The 19,774-nt window shown below is 38.9% G+C and overlaps 1 protein-coding gene across 2 annotated transcripts in view; it reads right to left on the bottom strand.

Moving 5' to 3' along the window:
- Positions 1–19,774, bottom strand: part of LOC103042003 (cadherin-4) — a 626,601-nt gene that overhangs the window by 442,226 nt on the left and 164,601 nt on the right. The window lies entirely within an intron of this gene.

The following is a 19,774-nucleotide window of genomic DNA, read 5'->3' as shown; positions in this document are numbered from 1 at the left end:
TATGTGGAAATTTCACCCTGTGTTTCTATCCTCTCTTTCCAAATAGACTGTGTGCATTTGTGTGTGTGTGTCTGTGTGTGCGTGTTTGTTAGAGTGTGTGCGTGTGTGTAGTGTTTGTGCGTGTTTGTTAGTGTGTGTGTGTGTGTGTGTGCGTGTGTGTGTAAATACAGTACAAATGGAAAAAAACAACCATATGTGTGAGATTTGTGCTGGAATAAATGACAGCAAAATAGTGGAAACAGGCAGCTACATGTGCCTGTGTGTATATATGTGTGTGTGTGTGTGTGTGTGTGTGTGAGCTGTCCAGGCACAGGATTATATGAGTGTGAAATCTCTGCTGATAGGCAGAGAGAAAGAGAGAAAGAGAGAGAGAGAGAGAGAGAGAGAGAGTAGTGACAGGGCTGTATACACTCCGAAGAAGATGGCCACTTTATTAGAAACCCCTATAAAAAGATCGGTAACACTTTCTATGAATGTCATCTTTATTAGACTCTATAACTACATTCATAATATATTATAATGCATCCATAAGGCATTATAAACATGGCTATAAATATTTATACAAATGCATAACCCACTATATCCATGTTATTAAGCATTATGACTTGTGATTATAATACATTATAAGCTATGCTTATGATATACATGTTAAAATCGTTTATATCTATCATTAATAATCCAGTCCTGCAATGAAAAAGTATGTTACTTTACTTAGAGCGCACAAATACCTGTTATAATACATTATAATTGACTATAACTATTATTATATTCAAGACAAGCATAATTTGAGTGGTTAAAAATATATTTATAGGATTATTGAGGGTGTGTTTATAAGTTGGAAGCTGTTTTAGTCATGATACATAAAGTCTACAAGCTGGGACTGAGTTTCTTGGTATTGACATATAACATGTTATAAACACAGCTATTAATGCATTATAATCACAGTTCATGATGCATAATAAACATGGCTATGATAAATTATAGAATTTTATAATTATGTATAGCCATGTTTATAATGCCTTATGAATGCATTATAATGTGTTATGAATATGTTTATAGAGTCTTATAGAGATCTATACTCCCAATAGAACAGGATTCTCTGGAGCAGATTAATAAACATTAAGCTTTAAGAGAAGTTGGACGTTAATTAGAGATGAGTTTGGGAGGAGTTACACACAAATTAAGGATGTGTTGGGGGTTGGGGCGAGTTGGGCATAAGTTGGAGATGAGTTAGACGGTTGTAGATTAGTTAAACATGAGTTAGTAAAGAGTTTAGCCGTTTAAGATAAGTTGGACATGAGTTAAGGGCTGAGTTAGGCAGTTGTTGAGGTGTGGGACATGAGTTAAGGATGAGTTGGCAGTTGGAGAGGACTTAAATATGAGTAAAGGATGAGTTAGGCAGTTGCAGAGGAGTTGGACATAAATTAAGAATGAGTTAGGCGGTTGGAGAGGTGTTTGAGATGAGTTAGGCAGTTGGAGAGGAGTTGGACATGATTTATGAATTAATTAGGTGGGTCTAGATTAGTTGGACATTAGGTTGGAGAGTGGTTGGACATGAGTTAAGGATGAATTAAGCAGTTGGAGAGGAGATGGATATGAGTTAGGGATGAGTTAAGCGATTAAAGACAAGTTGTACATGGGTTAGGGATGAGTTAGGCAGTTGGAGATGAATTAAACTTGAGTTAAGGATGAGTTAGGCAGTTGCAGAGAAGTCGTACATGAGTTAGGGATAAATTAGGCAGTTTTTGAGGTGTTGGACATGAGTTAGGCATAAGATAAGCAGTTGCAAAGGAGATGCACATGAGTTAGGCAGTTGTAAATTAATTGTACATGAGTTAGGGATGATGAAGTGGTGCTGGATATGAGTTAGGGATGGGTTAGGCAGTTGTAGATATTCAAACATGAGTTAGGGATGGATTAGGCAGTTGGAGACGTGTTGTATATGAGTTAGGCAGCTGGAGATTAATTAAACTTGAGTTAAGGATGAGTTAGGCAGATGCAGAGAAGTCGTACATGAGTTAGGGATAAATTAGGCAGCTTTTGAGGTGTTGGACATGAGTTAGAGATAAATTAGGCAGTTGCAAAGGAGATGCACATGAGTTAGGCAGTTGTAAATGAGTTGCACATGAGTTAGGTAGTTGTAAATAAGTTGTACATGAGTTAGGGATGATGGAGAGGTGCTGGATATGAGTTAGGGATGGGTTAGGCAGTTGAAGAGGAGTTGTACATGAGTTAGGGATGAGTTAGGCAGTCAGAGAAGTGTTGTATATGAGTTAGGCAGCTGGAGATGAGTTAAACATGAGTTAGGGATGAGTTAGGCAGGTGGAGTTGAATTAAACTTGAGTTAAGAATAAGTTAGGCAGTTGCAGGGAAGTCGTACATAAGTTAAGGATAAATTAGTCAGTGTTTGAGGTGTTGGACATGAGTAAGGGAAATGTTAAGCAGTTGCAAAGGAGATGCACATGAGTTAGTCAGTTGTAAATTAGTTGTACATGAGTTAGGGATGAGTTAGGCAGTTTTAAATAATATGTACATGAGTTAGGGATGATGGAGAGGTGCTGGATATGAGTTAGGGATGGGTTAGGCAGTTGAAGAGGAGTTGGACATGAGTTAGGGATGAGTAAGGCAGTTGTAAATGAGTTGGAGATGAGTTAGGGATGAGTAAAGCAGTTGTAAATGAGTTGGAGACTAGTTAGGGATGAGTTAGGCAGTTGTAAATGAGTTGGAGATTAGTTAGGGATGAGTTAGGCAGTTGTAAATGAGTTGAACATGAGTTAGGGATGAGTAAGGCAGTTGTAAATGAGTTGGAGATGAGTTAGGGATGAGTAAGGCAGTTGTAAATGAGTTGGAGATGAGTTAGGGATGAGTTAGGAAGTTGTAAAAGAGTTGAACATGAGTTAGGGATGAGTTAGGCAGTTGTAAATGAGTTGAACATGAGTTAGGGATGAGTTAGGCAGTTGTAAATGAGTTGAACATGAGTTAGGGATGAGTTAGGCAGTTGTAAAAGAGTTGAACATGAGTTAGGGATGAGTTAGGCAGTTGTAAAAGAGTTGAACATGAGTTAGGGATGAGTTAGGCAGTTGAGGAGGAGTTGGACACGAGTTAGGGATGAGTTAGGCAGTTCTAGATTAGTTAAACATGAGTTAGGGATGAGTTAGGCAGTTGAGGAGGAGTTGGACACGAGTTAGGGATGAGTTAGGCAGTTCTAGATTAGTTAAACATGAGTTAGGGATGAGTTAGGCAGTTGAGGAGGAGTTGGACACGAGTTAGGGATGAGTTAGGCAGTTCTAGATTAGTTAAACATGAGTTAGGGATGAGTTAGGCAGTTGTAAATGAGTTGGAGCTGAGTAAGGGATGAGTTAGGCAGTTGTAAATGAGTTGGAGATGAGTTGGGGATGAGTTAGGCAGTTGTAAATGAGTTGGAGATGAGTTGGTGATGAGTTAATAAGAAATGATGAAAGAAAAGGTGTCCCAATACTTTTTTCTATGCATTATCAGTTTATTGATAACACAATAGGAAATAATGAATAATCAATATATATATATATATATATATAGTTCAGCTCTGCACACTTACACACGAGTGGATGGATTCTGAGAGGTTGCAGAATGTCTAGTGTGTGTGTCACACACACACACACACACACACACACACACACACACACACACAGTTACGCACCTTTAGGTCAATAACTCTCACACTCTGACCACTGCTAAACCCAGTGGGGCCAAAACTCGAGTGTTTACTGCCGTTTTCAATGGCTGAGAACCATTATCATTCAGTAAGTGATGCACCGCACACACACACACACATACACACACACTCTCGCGAGGAGTTAAGAGGTGTCAGTCCATTAGCAGCAGGTAACAGAACACTAACGGATTCCTTGTGGGATGAGTTTGTGGTAGAAGTGAAACACATTCAGGGCCATTAGCACCTCCCTAACACACATATACACACTACACACACACACTACACACTACACACACACACACACACACTTACTCTGCACTCATCCACTCTGGGTCTTCCTCTCTGCCACTCACACACACTCTCAAAAAGTGTTTCTAAAAGTGTTCTTTAGTAGAAGCACAGAAAACAACAATGACGACCCAAAGAACTCCCAGAATACCTAAATTCAAGGAAAACAACTTAACGATGTTTCGATATATCAATACAGAACCAATTATCACAATAATATATATCAGGATTATATCGGTATCAACCAATAACTGCTTTTGTTGGAATCATAAGCTATCAAACTAATGTCTAGATTTGACCGTTGTTTTAAACCGATACTTGCTGATGTATTTATTTATATAAGGCGCGTTGTGATGTGTTCATTGCTATCTTACACCCCGCCAACAGTCTATTTTCATTCATATATTTACACTGATGGGTGTGGTGTTTTGGTTATGAAATGAGGTGTGTTCAGGTACATTTCTGGAGTTTTATCTTGTTTATCTTGGTAACAGAAAACACAGGAGCTCCACTGACTGAATACAACCTAGACAATCGCCAACAGTCAGACGTTCATCGCTATCTTGGCAACGCAGCAGCACACAAACCCAACTTTTACATCAACAATAAACAGAATAGTAAATAAAATAACATTGCTGTTCCCGTAAATGAGCTGCTGGAGCTCCTTCACAGCATCAACCAGCAGCTCAGTTTCCTCTGCTGAGAAGAGTTTGTTGGACACGTCCAGGTAGCTGCACCGTTACAATAGCAATCCACCAAAGTCAGAGCTCACCTGATCTACTCTTAAAGAGAATGATGAGCAAGAGACACTCTGATTAGTTTATTTCATGTTATGCCCAAAGATTTTTTTTCTTTGTAAGATTTCTTAAAATAAGCAAAATGAGTGAAGTAAGACTTAAATCAAGCTAAAATTCCACAAATCCTTTTTGTGCTTATTTTGAGTCAAATTACCTAAAATAAGGAAACAATTCTAAGTAAGACTGAAGATCCTTATTCCTAAAATAAAAGTAAAACAATCTTACATTTACACATCGCTTAATAAAACAAACGTTCTAATCAGAGATAAGGCGCACCAGATTATAAGACCCATTATGCGACACTAGTAAGGAACAGTGGTGTTGCCATGTTTTAACTTCAGCTTACCTGACTCTTAAAGAGAGTGATGAGCAAGTGACACTCTGATTGGTTTATGGTTTATTTCACGTTACGCCCAAAATGGTTAACCACACCTATGATTAATTAAGAGAATTGGTCACGCAAGCCACTCAAGGTGTACTTTTCCCGTCGTTACGATAGCAAAGACGCACTGACACACGCCTATAGATCACCTATAGATAAATTGGGGCCCTGATGCTCCACTTTACACATCCTGTAGTAAAATTAATTCTAGAGGTTTCTTTATATATACAGGCAAACTTTAATAAATAAATAAAAAACAACCAAACAAACGAACAGACAAACAACCAAATAAATAAATAAATCACTCAGGCTGCATTCTTTGTGAGGCATTTTTAACAAGTAGGTGTAATTCTCTGCTGTATCGGAGCTCCACAGTCGCCGGCTGTGTTTGGCATAGCAATCAGCTCCCTGAGACTGGAGCTTTCTGCTGCTGCTGCTGCTGCTTCTGGCCGCTAGCTCGTCCAGATGGTTTCCTCGTAAGGAAGAGACGAGGAGAGGTGTGGGGGCTGGAGGTGCCGTGATTGAATTAATCATAAATAAATAAATAAATAAATAAACAGTAGACAGTAGAGAAAAATCTAAGAAACGCTTCTGCACATCGTCTAGAACAAACCAAACGACCAAAAGAATAATTCACCTTAAGAATCGAGCCAAACGTCTGCAGAAGTCCTACTATGAAACACATTTCCACCTAGAAATACTTATTTGCTTACAATTACACTTATATCAAGCCTTTCTGATACTTAAAGATTCCTACAATTACATTCCACACACTTTCAAACACTTTACAATAAGGGTAAAGGTAATTTTTTAAATAAAAAAACAGACAGGAACCTCAGTGAATGAATAGATGGATGGAGGGATGGACAGACAAGTAGATGAATGGTAGAAATGAATGGTGGAATGAGAGAAAGAAAGATTAAGTAAAGAAGACATTGAAAAGAGAGAAAGAGAAAGCATAGAAGAAGAGTGAAAAGGGAGAGATACAGAGAGAGAGATCTCACAATATTTACTTTCTTGCTCCCGCACCAGACAGCGCTGACCAATCAGAAGAGACTCTGATGTGCTCGTGTGGTTTATTGGTGCACATTTGGGTGCTTTTAGGTTTTCATGCCTGTGTGAAACCAAACCAAACAGAGGGAGAAACGCTCCAAATAAACATATAAACTCATCAACTGATCCAAACATAGAACCGAACATAGAACTGCAGGTGTGAAAACGCTCTTTTATACTCAGCTAATTATGATCTAATTCAGAAATCCTTACAACCAAACTGAGAAGAGTTAGGCAGTTGAACATGAGTTAGGGTGAGTTAAGCAGTTGAACATAAGTTAGGGATGAATTAGGCAGTTAAAAATGATTTGCACATGAGTTAGGGATGAGTTAGGCAGTTGAACATAAGTCAGAGATGAGCTAGGCAGTTTGACATGAGTTAGGGATGAGTTAGGAAGTTGAACATAAGTCAGAGAAGAGTTAAGCAGTTGGACATGAGTTAGGGATGATTTAGGAAGTTGAACATAAGTCAGAGATGAGTTAGGCAGTTAGACATGAGTTAGGAATGAATTAGGCAGTTGAACATAAGTCAGAGAAGAGTTAGGCAGTTGAACATAAGTCAGAGAAGAGTTAAGCAGTTGAACATAAGTCAGAGAAGAGTTAAGCAGTTGGACATGAGTTAGGGATGAGTTAGGAAGTTGAACATAAGTCAGAGATGAGTTAGGCAGTTAGACATGAGTTAGGAATGAATTAGGCAGTTGAACATAAGTCAGAGATGAGTTAGGGAAGAGTAAGACAATTAAAAATGATTTGCACATGAGTTATGGATGAGTTAGGAAGTTGAACATACGTGAGAGATGAGTTAGGCAGTTAGACATGAGTTAGGGATGAGCTAGGCAGTTGGACATGAGCTAGGGATGAATTAGGCAGTTAAACATAAGTCAGAGATGAGTTAGGGAAGAGTTAGACAGTTAAAATGATTTGCACATGAGTTATGGATGAGTTAGGAAGTTGAACATAAGTCAGAGATGAGTTAGGCAGTTAGACATGAGTTATGGATGAGCTAGGCAGTTGAACATAAGTCATAAGTCATAAGTCAGATGAGTTAGGCAAGAGTTAGACAGTTAAAATGATTTGCACATGAGTTAGGATGGATGAGTTAGGCAGTTGTAGATTAGTTAAACATGAGTTGGGGATGGATTAGGCAGTTGGACATGAGTCATAAGTCATAAGTCAGATGAGTTAGGCAAGAGTTAGACAGTTAAAAATGATTTGCACATGAGTTAGGATTGATGAGGCAGTTGGAGAAGTGTTGTATATGAGTTATGCAGCTGGAGATGAGTTAAACATGAGTTAGGGATGAGTTAAGCGATTGAAGACAAGTTGTACATGAGTTAAAAACGCTCTTTTATACTCAGCTAATTAAGTTCTAATTCAGAAATCCTTACAACCAAGCTGAGATGTTCATAATATTTTTTTTCCAGCACCACACGCTGATTTTATCTCCCCTCAAACATACAAGTACTGTATATACTAGTATTTTAATTTACACCACTAATATAAATATAATAAAATTTTACATTTCTTACATTCATTCTTTTATTTACATTTATTTAAATATCCTTTATAAAAACTTGCATCTTAAGAAGAACAAGTGCAATGAATTAAGTATGCTGTAAATGTTTTTATTTCAGATTTATTTCAGTCCTAAAGAGCTTAAATGACAAAAATATAAAAAAGTTAATACCCAAAATGGATAAATAGTTAATAACAGAGTTTTTAGAATGAAAATTCATGAGTCAATTCAATCGTATCAATTAATTTAACAGGCTATATTGATGGTTGTGTTGCATTTGCCCAGATTTAAATGGTTATTTTACATTTTGTTAAGGCCTTGGTAATATATACAGTGGTGGGTAAAGTGGGTCACGAGTTGCAAAAGTTTGTGAACCCCAGGGTTTTAAATAAGGTCGTCTGATAGGAGGAGGGTTAGTGTTACTGGGTTAATTAAGATCTGATAGTCTGAGTGAACTATCGCTTTAAGAGCATTAAAGCAGATTATCATAGATAAAAAAATAAAGCTACATAAGCTTCATTCAGCAGCACAGAAGTTCAGAGGTTGGATAAAGAAAGCGAACATGGAGGAAATGGAACATCTTGCCAGTGAGATGTGAGTTTGGAGGTGAATCACAGACCGCTGATAAAAAGAAAAAAGCAGCGAAAGAAGAGTTACGAGAAAAAAAGCGTAAAAAGCGAAAAACCAAACGCCCTGAACCAAATCCGGACCGCAGCCGAAACAGATGGCTGGTTCGGAACCGGCTGGTACGACAACATAAGATAGAAAGTTTGTTTGAGAAACAGCCAGAAGAGTGAGGGAGGAAAAGCAGGCCGTCTGATGGATAAACAACATGAGAATAAATGTATTTTTGTTTCCGAGCAGAAGCTCCTCTCCCTGAAAACGACTGTTTAGAGTCCTGAACAATAGACGACCCCGGGGAGCATCAAAATAATCTGAAATCACTCACGCATATTCATTTATTCCACTTCCACACACACAGCACAGTACACTGCATTATTACTGGAGAATATATTTTTATAATATTTCAAAGTCTAAACAAGACTTTTTACATAAGAAAACAGTAGTAGAAAATCTCAGTGGATGAAAGGATGTATATATGTATGTATGTATGGATGGATGCATGGATGGATGGATGGATGGATGCATGGATGGATGGATGGATGGATGGATGGTTGGATGGATGGATGGATGATGGATGATGGATGGTTGGATGGATGAATGGATGGATGGATGGATGGGTGGATGGTTGGATGGATGGATGGACAGGTAGATGGATGAGTAGAAAGAAGAAAGAACAATGGGACTGATGAATAATAGTTCTAAAACTAAAAGTATTAATAAATAAATAAATAAATTAATTAATTAACTAATTGAAAGATAAACTAAATAATAGTTGTTGAATACAATTTATTTTTTAAATGATTGAATGAATAACTGATTAAATGAATAACTGAATAACTGGATGAATGGATGGATGGATGGATGGATGCATGGATGCATGGATGGATGGATGGATGAACAAAGAGATGGACAAAAATAGTTGACTGATAAATGGCTAAAGTGTAAAACAGATAGAGTTGATTATAACTACTAAATAAATTACTTTTAGATAAATGGACGATTGGATGAAGGGATGCATGGATGGATGAACTGATGGACTGATGAAAGAACGGACTGGAAGACTAATAACTGGTTGGATACATGAACAAAATTCTTACACCTTTACTCCATCACTCCATCTCTCACTGTGTAAAGACAACAGTGGAAATCAAGAGAGAGAGAGAGAGAGCAGTAGAGAGAATGAGGGATGTAGAGAGAGAGAAAGAGAGCGTCAGAGACATTTTAAAATAGAGATAGAGAGAGAGAGAGAGAGAGAGAGAGAGGGAGGGAGGGCTGTAGAGAGAGAAAGAGTGAACAGTAGAGAAAGGGAGGGATGTAGAGAGAGAATGAGAGAGAGAGGGAGGGATGAAGAGAGAGAGAAGGAGAGAGAGAGAGCGAGAGAGGGATGTAGAGAGAGAGAGAGAGAAAGAGAGAGGATGTAGAGACAGAGAATGAGAGAGGAAGAGAGAGAGGGATGTAGAGAGAGAGAGGGAGAGAGAGAGGAATGTAGAGGAAGAGAGGGACGTAGAGAGAGAGAGGTAGAGAGAGAGGGATGTAGAGGAAGAGAGGGATGTAGAGAGAAAGGGATGTAGAGGAAGAAAGGGATGTAGAGAGAGAGAGGGAGAGAGAGAGGAATGTAGAGGAAGAGAGGGATGTAGAGAGAGGGAGAGAGAGGGACGTAGAGAGAGAGAGGTAGAGAGAAGGGGGTGTAGAGGAAGAGAGGGACGTAGAGAGAGAGGGATGTAGAGGAAGAGAGGGATGTAAAGAGAGAGAGAGGTAGAGAGAGAGGGATGTAGAGGAAGAGAGGGATGTAGAGAGAGAGAGGGATGATAAGGAAGAAAGGGAGAGAAGGATGGATTCATATATAGAGAGAGAGAGGTATAGAGAGAGAGAGAGGGAGAGAGAAAGAAATAGGGAGAGGGAGGGCTGTAGAGAGAGAAACAATGAACAGTAGAGAAAGGGAGGGATAAAGAGAGAGAGGAGGAGAGAGAGAGCGAGAGAGGGATGTAGAGACAGAGAATGAGAGAGGTAAAGAGAGAGGGATGTAGAGGAAGAGAGGGAGAGAAGGATGTACGTAGATAGAGAGAAAGAGAGGGATGTAGAGCGAGACAGAGAGAGAGAGAGGGAGAGAGGGAGAGAGGGATGGACAGAGCAGTGGAGGAAGTTTTCTGGGTCAGTCTACAGCCTGTGGCTGAGCTAAATTGCTCCATCACACTGCCGGCTCTCGCTGATGCCCCGGTCCACCCAGCCCTTAATCACTGCATTCCTGGGAAGCTGCTGGAATTTAAAGCGATAGTTTAAAAAAATCAAACTGATTTCCCCTATTTCACCCCAAATACACTCCATCAGCTTACTCACTCACTGAACTTTAGCTTCTTCAGATCATTTAACACTGAAGCTATGAAGCTAACGTAGCTAACAAGTGATAGCGAGCCCTTAATTGAAACCATTCTGCACTGTAAACTCAATGAAGGCAGTCTGAGACACTTGGTCTCAGTCAATGGGCCAGTATATGTATAACATTATAAAACACTATACAGTCTTATACAGTCTATAACCCCTATGAATTAACCAGACTGTGACTTTAAGACTAATATATGTGAATAAGCTCTGTTCTGACTGGCTGTCCTGTAGAAAAAAACACTAAAAACATATTAAACAGCAAATGTGTGTATTTTTATAACATCACCAAAATAATTAATGTAAAATTGGCATGATTTCCTCATACAGATTGTATAGATGGTATATTTAAAAAAAAGTTAAGAGTGTTTAATTAAAAAATGAATAAAATCAATAAAATAATACATTTTTAAAACGACAAATAGCTTTAAATTAAAGTTATCATGTTTTTTAGACAGTTTAATCTAAAACTGTCCTGATTTACTCTAAAATCTCGGCACTGATTCAGCACTGAGCTGCCATATGTTTGGTTCAGCAGTGTGTTTAGAACCGTATTCTTCTTATTATGGGATGTGTGAACACCCCCACGCTACAAACCATAGAGTAACACACACTCAGAACAGAACCGACGTCGGTTTAACCAGAAAAACACTCCCACACTCCTCTCTTTTAGCGCTAAAACCCTGCAGATAAAACCAGCCTGCCGGGTGTTTTATACTGAGTAGTGCCAGGTGCACACTACAGGACTTTCTGAGTGGTCAATTGTGGTGCTGTTCACACTACAGGACTTTTAAAGTGGTTTAAAGTCACAAATTTCACAATTTTACACTGTGGGAAATTGCAAACTCACCTCACAGCTCTCCAGAATCGAGTTTATCACGAGAACACACCTGAACTAAACACACTCGAGAACTAGCTTTGCCAAACCAGAGAATCTCTATAGTGGAGAATACGCACTTAAAGTGAGTCCAACATCATTTTTTGCAGCTACTGGACATCAGCATCAGCATTAATCATAAATTTAAAGTGGCGCTCCAAGCTTCACGCATCCTCGGTCAACAACACTCGTTTTATTCTCCTATAATATTAGACTTACTAATTAATTCTATGAAAAGTATTTTTGTTTTTAGAGTATTATCATGATATTAATGTCCTGAATATTACAATTACATTTGGTCACATCTAAAAATGTTTTTTTTTTTTTTCAAAACATACTGGAAAAAATGATCAGATTGATCAAAATTATTATATAAATTGCCCACTCAAATAGACATTTTAAAACATTGTATTATTATTATTATTATTTTAGATGAGCTATTAGAATTTTAATATCATAATTTTACAGATTTATATTTGAATCTTTGAATACCGGTAGGGACACCTCCTTGACAAAGTCTGGACACTGTATTATCTAACTGTAACACTACAGCATTAATATGCAGCAGGTTATATTTAATGTAGATAACTGATGGTATTCACAGCAGCCCTGTATCAGATCATAAGCAGAAAATGCTCCTTTTCAGATTCAGTTTAGTTCTCCAGCAGCATTAGCATTAGCTGCTAACCGTGCAAAGCGCTAGCTCTTTGGCCATCAAGAGATGAGTATAACGATTATTATCGGCCTGTAGCCTGCTGCTAACCCCGGCCAGCGCTGCTGGAGCAGTATTAGCATTAGCCGCTAACCACAGTGCTAGCTCTTTTTTGCCATTCAGAGGTGAGTATATCGGACTGTAGTCTTTGCGATTACCGTTTTAAAACAAGCTACGTGGGATGAACCTCTAGCTAATATCACCCTGGCTTACCGAAACACTCTGAGGGTTCCTCAGTGTAGCTCTGTCGGGTGGCATTAGCCTCTAGCTGCTAATGCTATTGCTAATGCTCCAGCCTTAGTGTAAAACTGAAACTTTACTCACTCAAATAAACAGTTTTCAGGAGAGAAATCTGTGTGGATTAACATCCAGCACTCGTTTAACTTTAAACATGCCTTATTAGCTGGTGAGCCTTTTGTATGAAAATCGACCAGAAAATAGATAATTATTAATAAAGCGCCTTATAATCCGATGCGCCTTATAGTGCATAAATATAGTAATTAAAAATTGAGGCTTATAGTCAGGTGAATTGTGTATATGTATAATTATTTTAAAATTAGCGCTCAATAGCCCAAAAATTATGGTAGTCTATCAGAGCATGTGGATCCTTAGCTTAAATGTTATGCTTAATCAATATATCAACCTACACACACACACACACACACACACACAAACACACACACATTCAGATAACAATGATGCTGTCAAACCACTAAACCCTGGAGGTCCAGCATCCACTCCTCCATATTCCTCCTGGACGTTCCTTTATTCTGCAGCTCCTTCTGAGAGATTTGGGTTGGGGGTTGTATTGGGGGTTGGGGGGGTTGTATTGGGGGGGTATTTCACCCTGGTGGTCTCAGACGCCACTGCAATGGACAGCCTCGGCCCACATCAGCATCGCATTACCCTTTCCAGAGCAAATGTCAGCCCCACTTCCTGCAGTCCCGCCCCGTCCCCTGGAGGAACGCAACGGAAACATCACGGAGAAACAATGAAAATACGGATAAATGCCAGAGAAGAAAGGAGCGGCGAGGAGAAGCGAGGAGCGACGGTACGACATGAAAACCTGCCTCCGTACCGACCGTAACCAAACCAGCCGGATCAGACAGCGCAAAAACACCCCCAACCCTGACCAGAGTGTGTGTGAGTGTCTCAGATTCAGTCAAACAGAGGGCAAAGATCAAACACCACACACACACTCCTCTCGCTTTCAACAAGACCCTCACACACACCTCACCATAAACCTGCTCTAAAAACAGCGTAAACATCTGCTGCACCAGAATAAATTCAATTTATCATCAATAATTCACTCCTGACTGAACTCAACTAATAAATATGCTATAACATTAATAAAAAATAAATAAAAAATAAAGATATTACTAAATAATAACACCAGGGACATATTATACCTATTTTTACACAAGTTAGAATAGAAGAATATGTCTATGTTCTATATAAATCACGTTCCTGAAGTTCGTTACACAAAATTAATAAGCTCTATTCTTACCAGTTTCAGCCCCTTTCAGAATGAGCCGTTTAAAGGCTCTGTCACTTTTATGCAAAAAAGTTGCTGCTGGCCACGCCCCAAGTTTAAGCTGAGCCTTTACCACATGTTAATGTTAGCTTGTGCTAAATGCACAAAAAAATCTCCTCCATCTGCTGACTCCCCACGGACAGTATGTACAGATCCCTCCCTCAAACGAAGTCTGCTGGATGATATAGCAATAATATAGAAATTTACCTGAACATACATAATTTCCTGACCACCACACCAATATTGCTATCAAACAACGCAGGTGAAAGGTGTGAAAATAGACTTTTGGTGGGGTGTAAGATAGAGATGAGCATCACAACGCTCGTTGTCCAGGGTGTAAGATCAACCTGCATCACACAACATCGAAATTAGAGATATTAGAGACAATATATTGTAATTGTTTAAGTCTGTTATTGTATTAAAAATACATATTTATAAAATTTGAATAAAAGAAGAGTCTACTTTTGTCATCCAGTCAGAAGAGTGGATGGATCTAATGACCGAGTACAACACTGCTCTCTAGTGGGCACGGTTTAACCACAACACAAAACGAACCCCTTCTGACACCAATCTTTACTTTTAAGCTAATAATTAAATATCGATACTGTATTTTTTATAATTAGTGCAGTATTGCAAAACAAAATATTGCAATACTTTAATATATTGATATTTTCTTACACCCTAATTTAGCACCATGCTAAGTTGTGCACATATGATTCTGTCGCTACAGTGTAAAACCATTGGTTAACTACATCTGTGAGAAAAAGAGCGGGAAACGGAGTAAAGTGGAGCAAACTATCGCTTTAAAGGAATAAAGAGAGCATTGAAGCTGCATGCATTCATGAAGCATGAGAGATGAAATCCAGAAACGAAGGGCTTTGTCCTTTGTTGTTGTTGGTGTGTGTGTGCGACTGTGTGTGTGTGTGTGTGTGTGTGTGTGTGTGTGTGTGTGTGTGTGTCCTGCAGCCACTTTAAATGTCTTTTGTCTCAAGTTTTCTCCCCCTGGGGTATTAGGACAGAGAACTGTGTGTGATGGCCCCCTCCCAGTGTGACATTTGCTAATAAAGGCCATTTCAAACACGGACGCTCTCCTGAGACACACACACACACACACACACACACACACACACACACACACACACACACACAAACACACACACACACACACACACACATAAAGAGTGTAATCGGATTAATCCGTATAAACAGGGACAGTATAGCTGCAGTAAGGCTGTATATTCTGCTGTATCTCTGCACTGGAGCTCTACTGTAACATAATACAGTGATATTCTGAACAGTATATATATATATATATATACAGCTCTGGAAAAAAAAACTTTGGAATATAATCAAGAGGAAGATGGATGATCACAAGCTATCAAACCACCAAACTGAACTGCTTGAATTTTTACACCAGGAGTAAAGCAGCATAAAGTTATTTGAAATTTCGGAAAAAAATTGGCTGTAGTTTATAGAATAAAACAACAATGTTCAATATAATTTATATTTATTCAATAAACTACAGACAACATTTCTCCCAAATTACAAATAAAAATATTCTCATTTAGAGCATTTATTTTACAGAAAATGAGAAATGACTGAAATAACAAAAAAGATGCAGAACTTTCAGACCTCAAATAATGCAAAGAAAACAACAAGTTCATATTCATAAAGTTTTAAGAGTTCAGAAATAATCAATATTTGGTGGAATAACCCTGATGGTTTTAATCACAGTTTTTTTATGCATCATGTTCTCCTCCACCAGTCTTACACACTGCTTTTGGATAACTTTATGCTGCTTTACTCCTGGTGCAAAAAATAATTCAAGCAATTCAGTTTGGTTTGATGGTTTGTGATCATCCATCTTTCAATTTGCTAAAATCTAAGAAACTCATCATTTCTATCTCTCTATATATCTACAGTTCTACATTCTCCACTCTATTCCTCCCATCCCTGCCTCTTCTCGTCTCTCTGGTCCTCAGTGGTTTATTCGGTGCTGTTAGTGAGTGAATGTGAGGTGCAGTCACTCGTGTAAAGCTCAGTCAGTGCGGCTGAATACTCGCGCTGCCCGCAGTGATGGCGTTCGGGGAAAATCCTTCCAACATCACCAACAAATTGCCGTCCAGAGACACTTAAGACCAGCTCGGGAAACCCAGGAGTATTCAGCTGTAAGTGTTTATATGATCCACACACTTACTCAGACTTCACTACACTACAGAGTACAGAAAACACTGTATTAAAAACAGCAAAGACAGTTACTCCAACAACAGCAGGATAAAAAACTCTTTTAATTCTCTTGATTTTAGATGAAACACTTCCTAACATTGCTGTTCTGAGCTCACTTATAGGAACAGCAATGTTATTTTACTGTTAATGTAATATCTGTGTATAAGTGGCCGAGATAGCGATGAACGTCTGACTGTTGGCGTCTGTCTAGGTTGTATTCAGTCAGTGGAGCTCCTGTGTTTTCTGTTACCAAGATAAACAAGCAAAACTCCAGAAATGTACCTGAACACACCTCATTTCATAATCAGACTCAGGTGGAAGAATATACAATATAATAGCATTATAAATGCACGCACACCTTTTGAAAGTGCAAAGTTTTTATACTATCAAAGGTGATATATTATGCAAAACTATTTTTTGCATGCTTTTGTATTTTTCAACTGGGTCTAAACTTACCCTATAAACACTATAAACAAGAAAATAATCCATCCCTTTGTTTCCTGTGAATAAGCTGAAACAGTTTGGTGTCAGGAATCATCACTTGCTCCTATGAGCTGTTTGGATGCTCCTCCCTTATTGTGACATCACAATAAGGTAACCTGCATAAACCAACAGCACAGCTCCACCCACTAGATCTTCAATGATTCAAAGAAATGCCATTTGGGTCTGCTGATTGAGATCCTCAGACAGTACACAGCAGGGTTAGCCTGCAGACTTCGTCTGAGGGAGGAATCTATACCTATGGTCTAAGACGAGTCAGCAGATGAGGGAGATGAGGGAGCTTCTATCACAGTTAAGCATGATCTTACTCATGTTTTTTTTTATTAAGCACAAGCTAATGCTAATATGTGGTAAATGCTCAGCGTAAACATGGAGCGTGGCTTGCAACAGCTTATTTGCATAAAAGTGACAGTGTCACTTAGTTTTTGTTTCCTTGTTTATTATTCAATTTTTCATAAATACTCGTTACAGTAACTTACAGAATTTATAAAAAAAAAACACTTTATTCTCTTATAGACAAACATAAAAAAAATACATACAAGTATCCTAGAATCAACTAAAAGTAACATCCAGCCTGTGTGAATGTTTCCTATAGTATACTTTGTAATTTTTTGTTTGATGTAGGTACGTCAAACTATCAAAATGTACTGCAAAACTCTCCTCACCAGTATAAAATACAAATGGAGGGCATGAAAAAAATAATAATAATCGCGACTAATCGACAAATCAACTAATCGAACAAATAATCGACAGATTAGTCGACTACAAAAATAGTCATTAGTTGCAGCCCTAATATAATAGGCATTATTGAGGATTAAATATGATTGGAGTTGATAATGTAATTATTGTGAAAGAGGTAAGTACTTGTTTGCCCTAACACCTATTGGTTTCAGGAAAAAATGATAAATGATCAGATTTCCCACCAATACGGCCGTAAAAATAATGATAATTTTAATGTTCTGTTGGGACAGTGATGATATGGATGGCATGGATAAATAATTCTTCATGTCTCTACAGCAGTGAATCCAGTGGACGGGCCAGGACTCTGTCCTCTCCTGCAGCAAAACCCTCCCACACCACTCCGCAATTATCTAACTGCGGCCTGCAAACAGCCAATCAGATCACTCATCCGTCCCCGGCTTGTCTTCCAGCCCCACATTCCTCAGGGCTGCAGACCCTCTCCGCGACGCCAAACTGGGTTTGTGGTTAACCATCGAGAACCGTAATGTCGCTGCGCTCGAAGCTTCCCTCCAGCGCCGGCGGAGAGGACATTCATCCGCCTGGACACCGGCCACCAACCAGCGCTTACCAAACAACACATATCCCAAATTAAAATCACCCCATCTCACAAATAACCAGATGTTGTGCTAAACTGAGCCCAACTAAGAGCAAAAAACAGAGATTTAAAAACAGAACAGATTCTCAGAGCGCGGTTTACACTTATATAATCACACAACAAGTCATTTTACAAAAGATCTGAATCATACATTTGTGTAGAACCTAATTTTTTATTTAATAAGACAGTCTATAATGTTATATAATGTTCACATAATCAATATGCTCATTTTGACAGACTGTAATACATAACAGGAAACATAAGGCGTACTCTATAATGCTCTGTGATGCTTTATAATGTTCATATGATCCACACGCTTATTCTAACAGACTGTAATACACTACAGGAAGAGTAGGGGGCACTCCATAATGCTTTATAATGCTCTATAATGTTCATATGATTCACACGTTCATTATGACAGACTGTAATACACTACAGGAAGATTAGGGGGCGCTCTATAATGCTTTATAATGCTCTATAATGTTCATATGATTCACACGTTCATTATGACACACTGTAATACACTACAGGAAGTGTAGGGGGCTCTATAAAGCTCTTTAATGTTTATATAATTCACACGTTCATTCTAACAGACTGTAATACACTACAGGAAGAGTAGTGGGTGCTCTATAATGCTTTATAATGCTCTAAAATGTTTATATAATCCACACACTCATTCTAACAGACAGACTGTAATACACTACAGGTGTACTCTATAATGCTCTATAATGTTCATATGATTCACACGCTCATTATGACAGACTGTAATACACTACAGGAAGAGTAGGGGGCGCTCTATAATGCACTATAATGTTCATATGATCTGAACTATCATTCTGACAGACTGTAATGCACTACAGGAAGCTTAGTGGGCGCTCTATAATGTTCTATAATGTTCATATGATCCACACGCTCATTCTGACAGACTGTAATAGACTACAGGAAGTGTAGGGGGCGCTCTATAATGCTTTATAATGTTTATATGATCCACACCCTCATTCTAACAGAATGTAATACACTACAGGAAACGTAGGGGGCGCTCTATATTGTTTATATGATCCACACGCTCATTCTGGCAGAATGTAATACACTACAGGAAGCGTAGTGGGCGCTCTATAATGCTCTATAATGTATATATGATCCACACGCTCATTCTGACAGACTGTAATACTTAACAGTGAGACAGTAAGACAGCAGATGTTCTTCTAAGTGGGGAAGAACGTTGTTTTATGAGGAACTGAAACCAGGGATGATGTTTGGGTTTAATACGAGAGCATATAATGAGACGTATCACACGGAACCGGTTCTAAAAGCTCAATTGACTGTTACAGCGTTCAACAGAGCATCCGACAGTAAAACTCTCCACACACACTCTGAGCTGAGACGTGAGCGGTGGGGTGTGTGTGTGTGTGTGTGAATGGGTTCAGGTTGGGGAGCTCGCAGGAGCAGTGGAGCATGCTAATCAGTCTGAGTCCAGCAGCGAGGCGCTAAGCTAACACGAATGCAGGACGCTCCAGAATTAGCTTTCAACCTGAGGAGAAGCCTATTCATTACCTACACACACACACACACACACACACGCACTAACAGAGAGAGAGAGAGAGAGAGAGAGAGAGAGAGAGTGAAGTAGATAAAGAGAAAAAAAGATACAGGAAGAAAAAGACAGATAAAAGACAGAGAATGTAAAACAAGTGGGAGAGAAAGAGTAAAAGAGTGAGTATTATCAGACTTTAGCCTGCTGCTAACCTGGGCTAGCACTGCTGGAGCAGCATTAGCATTAGGTGCTAACTGTGCTAAGTGCTAGCTCTTCCGTCGTGCAGAGGTGAGTATAACTGCTAGATAATCTCGCCCTGGC

Source organism: Astyanax mexicanus, chromosome 13, assembly GCF_023375975.1.
Source record: "Astyanax mexicanus isolate ESR-SI-001 chromosome 13, AstMex3_surface, whole genome shotgun sequence".
NCBI classification, from domain to species: Eukaryota; Metazoa; Chordata; class Actinopteri; order Characiformes; family Acestrorhamphidae; genus Astyanax; species Astyanax mexicanus.
The sequence above is the reverse complement of the archived record's forward strand: the minus strand, read 5'-3'. Positions and strand labels throughout refer to the sequence as shown.